This window comes from Muntiacus reevesi, chromosome 1 (genome assembly GCF_963930625.1).
Source record: "Muntiacus reevesi chromosome 1, mMunRee1.1, whole genome shotgun sequence".
Taxonomy (NCBI): domain Eukaryota; kingdom Metazoa; phylum Chordata; class Mammalia; order Artiodactyla; family Cervidae; genus Muntiacus; species Muntiacus reevesi.
The window spans coordinates 126,315,082-126,320,016 of record NC_089249.1 but is presented as its reverse complement, the minus strand read 5'-3'; positions in this window follow the sequence as shown (position 1 = coordinate 126,320,016).

Here is a 4,935-nt window from a genome sequence, read left to right as displayed (position 1 = left end):
TTGATCCCTGGGTTGGGAAGATACCCCTGAGAAGGGCATGGAAACCCACTCCAGTATTCTTGCCTGGAGAATTCCATGGACAGAGGAGCCTGGTGGGATACAATCAATGTGGTCACACAGAGTTGGACATGACTGAGTGACTAACACATTAACCTTAACATGTTAATATCTTAGGGCTTCAAGTCCTTCCTGGTATTCTGAATCCTCAGGAGACTCAGTACTGTTTTCCCATAACAACAGCATTATAGGTCATATGAGATTTTGAGGAAATATTCTGAGGACGATCTGTTCCTGGAATCAGTTTCAGCCACTTAACAGCCACACCATCAAGGAAGAGATGATGGTTAGTCAGTTTCGTGGTTAATCTCAGTTATTCTCAATTATTTCTCCAGAAATTTGATTTTTCTCTTTCTTTAATTGGCAGACTCTAAACATGAATGAGGAATGATTTAATATGATATGCTATTCCATTAAGAAGGGAATGTGGAATGAGACAGGATTTTTGGTTGAAATTTTACAGTTGTTGTCCATGGGGTCGCAAAGAGTCGGATATGACTTAGTGACTGAACAACAACAACAATAAATAATTTATATTCATAAACAAGTCTAAGACTTTACTAGATTCTTCCACACATGTTCAGGGGGACCATCAGTATTGAAGTAAGTGACTGGCAGGTTGGCTGAAACAGCATTACAGAAACTGACATTTATCCTTGCTCTGTGAGTTAAACCAGAGAATGGTCTGACATGAGAAATTAAAAGAGAAAGATGGGGAAATGATAATAAAATAATAAGGCATTTGATAGTACACTTTCAACTATAAGTAAGATTGTTATAGTTCATAAATTTATATTAAATTTAAAAAAAACTAGAAATTCACCTCCAAGATTATAATGTTTATGCAAATCTTTTAAATTCAGACAGGAAAGTATTATACATGCATGTTAGGTGTCTATAAGGACACTTAAGTTCCAAGACATGTTTCCAGCTTTGGAAAAGGAAAATCAAAGCTGATGTTTATAGCAAACTTGGGAAATGGATTTTCTTGCCCCTATCAGAAACTACACTCTGTTTCTTCCCTGAAAGAGTACTTCTAACAAAAGAATTAATTCTGCAGAGTTTCTCTAACAAAGAAAAGGCTTAAGATGAAACATACCAGAATGAGGTCAAGAGGTTGCTTCAGAGAAGATGTCTTTAGCAAGAAATGGGGTATTTGAGTGAAAAGACTCACTACTGGCTCCCAAATAAACATAAAATTGTCCAAGTCAAGCAAGAATTTTGCAAAGGTTATTAATTGAAAGGACCAGTAGATGGCATCAATATGTCAGGATAGACTTAAGGCTCAAGGAAAGAAAAAGGGCAATTTGGCAGCCCCTTACTTTTATGATCTAAGCTTGTACTGTTTGCCTCTCTGATCCTATCTGACACTCTGAGTTACTGCTTCAATTTTATTCCACACTCAGGAAGGGTCCATGAGCACATCCTGGGGGACTTAGGACCCAATGAAATGATGTGATCAGAAGAGAGTCATATTTACCATTATAATTTCCCTACTTCTGTCCCTATGCTCATTTTCCTTTCTTCCTCCCTCCCTTCCTTCATCTTCCCCTTCCTTCTTTCCTCCTTCCCTCATCCTCTCCCTTTATCCCTTCCTCTGAACCTCAGGTGCAAATATCTGAGTGAATTACATTCTGCTTACCATCATCACAGGTTGAAAATATGTCTCTTTCTCTCATTTTCCTTCTTTCCCTGGACTTCCAAATAGATCTCTGCATAGGTATTCAAGTAACATAGTTGATACCTACACTTGACAGTGTATGCACACATGTAAACTATGTGATGTTTGATGCATGTACATATATTTTTCATTTTTATGAATAGTAATATATCATTGACCTTTGTGTCTTGTTTTCACTCAACACTCCATTTCTAAGAAATGTTCACGCTGCTATTATTTCTGACTGCTAGGTATTATTATTCCATAGTATATACCTACTATATTTTACTTGGCTATTCTTTTAGTGATGGACAAAACTAGGTCTTGGTTGTTTGGGGGTAATCTATTTTTCTCTTTTCTTCTCTTAGGGCATGGTCAGACTTTAGAAAGAACACACTTTGTAAAATGGCTTCCAAAAATGTGATAAACAGTGAATGAAACTGAGGAAACAGTTGTTGGGAAAAACATTCTCAGTTCTTTCCTCTGTTTCTTTCAGCCTTCTAGAAGGGCTTTCTGATTCTCATTATTACTAATTTTTACATCTTTTACCAAGCACAAGTTTAAAAACCAAGGAGATATTTATGTTCATTCTACTCTTAGGTTTGTTTTCTCTTGTTCAAACAATGTGTTTTAAAAAGAGAACAAAAATGAGAATTTTAGGAAATTAAAATAACTGGTTCATGCCTTATAACCAACATCATGGGTACTTCTAATCTTACTCTGCTCTACATATATAAAATGTTTTAATGGAAAATGCACATGCATTCTGCAGCATGAAGTATTGGTAAACTTCCCTTGCCAGATAGATGGGCAATACCACATGTCTTTGATGCTACAAATTGAATTGTGCTCCTCCAAATTTGTGTTGAAGTCCTAACTCTCCACGTGACTGTGTTAGACAATTTAACTTAAACGATGGCATAAAGGTAGAATCCCAATTGTCTAGAACCGGTACTCTTTTATATGAGGAGGAGGAGACACCAGAGTGTGCTCTCTACCACGTGAGGACCTGGCAGAAAGTCAGCCTTCTGCAAGCCAGGAGGAGGGCCCCCACCAGCATGTGACCTAGTGGTACCCTGATCTCAGACTTCCAGCCTCCAGAACTGTGAGAAAATGTTTCTGTTGTTTAAGCCACTCAGTCTATGATGTTTTATGATGGCAGCCTGGCTGACTAATGCAAAGGTGCAGATAATAAATATTTTAGGCTTGTGTGCCAGGACCAACATTACAAGGCTTATTCTGGAATGCCTTTCTAAGAGGCTGACAGTTGGCTGAGAAATCAATCACAAGCAGGATCCAATTATGCAAAACTCAAGGTGTTCCTGACAGTGTAAACAGTAAGTGCAAAGTCCTCAAGGTGGTGGAAGTGGTATCCTGCTTGTGGGGGAGCAAGAGAATAGGGACAACAATAGGACCAGGGTCTGGCTTACGGCTTGGTATAAGAGTGAGTGATGTATGAAACAAGGCAGGCTAATGAGGAGGGTGAGATCCTGGTGAGAATTTGGAAAGGAACTTGGATTATAGTCTAAGGGTCGTGAGACAGTTTTGCTGTGTGTGTGTTTGTATTTCTTTTTGGAACACTTTAAAGACTGAAAGTAACTTCATCTGATTTATGCTGAAAAAATCACTTTGGCTACCTAATGGAGTGGAAGCTAGGAGTCTAGTTAGTAGGTAATTGCCGACCTGGAATATCGATGCTGGAAAGCATAGGTAAATTTCTGGCAATATTTAGATGCTGAATCATCTAGATTTATTGATAAAGTCATAATAGAGGGCATGAGAAAGACAGGATGACACATTGTTTTTTTGGTTTCAATAGCAACAAAAGGGGCAGCGCTATTTGCTCAGATGGGGAAAATAGAGAAGGGATAGAGTCTTTTCCAATGGGTGGGGGAGGTAAGAGTTTATTTTGGAAACGTTGCATGTAAGATGCTCATTAGAAATGCATGGAATTATTGAATAGGTAGTTATATATAGAAGTCCACATCTCAGTGTAGAATGGAGGGTGATGTATTGTCTTCTATATGGAGATAAAAGAAGAGTTTGAGTGGAAGCCCCTAGGGCAGGAGTGAGCAAGACCAAAGAGAAGAAAAGGGCCCAGGGCTGAGGCTGGGGGCATTTATAGGCCGAGCAGGGGAGGAGGTGGAACAAAAGACACCAAGAAAAAACTTTCAGGGAGGCAGGAAGAAAACTTACCACAGGACAGCAGTCATTTTGGAAAAGGGTTTCAGAGAGGATTTCCAATTGCTTTGTGCTGAAAAGAAGTTGTGAAGAATGAAGATGGATGCCAACCACTGAATTTGGCAATGGAGGTGGTCAGTAGACCTGACAAGAGCTATTTCTCTAAGAGAACAGGATGGAAACCCCAATGGACCATGTTGAAGAGAGAGTAGAGGTTTGGATTTGGAAGTTAGGAAGGAACTAGGATAAGTACTGGATTTGCCTTCTGAGATTTGAGACTGAAATTCATCCCTGCCGTGGACTAACCGAACCATCTGGGAAAAATCACTTAATTTCTTTGAATTTCATTTTGCTTTTCTGTCAATAAAATGCTACACATTTGGGGATAAAATGCTACACACCACAGTAGTTATGGGATTCAGTTAAACAATGCAGGGAAAGTACATTATGCATATAATAGACACAAGATTTTTTTTTTCTTTCACATTCTATTCCCTTGATCCACCCCTTCCGTAGGTTGTGAACGTTTCCATGTAAGGATCCACAGGTGGCCTCTGCAAGTGCCCAGAAACTCTGGAGTTGTGAATACAGAAACTACTTTAAAAAGAAAAGAGAGATAGAGAGTTGGCTGCTCTAGGGTCCTCACCTGTGCTTGACGTGCAGTCTGTACCTTGGTCTCTGATGGCCACCCATCTGGGAGAGTGAGAGGATATTTGCCACATATGCTGACAACTCTGCCTGGCATCTATCAAAAGGTTCTGGGCTAAGGTCTGTCCACATCTCAGATGGACATTCCTACAGACTGTGAGCAACAGGAGAACATGGACAAGCCAAGGGAGATGCACTTCCAGCAGAAAAGCAAGATTGGCCTTGTCAAGTGGGAATTCGAGAATTTCTAGGAGCCTTGTAATGCGTTGCTCTTGTATGCACTTTTGTCGTTTAGTCACTAAGTTGTGTCCGACTCTTTTGCAACTCCAGGGTCTGTAGCCTGCCAGGCTCCGCTATCCATGGGATTTCCCAGGCAAGAATACTGGTGT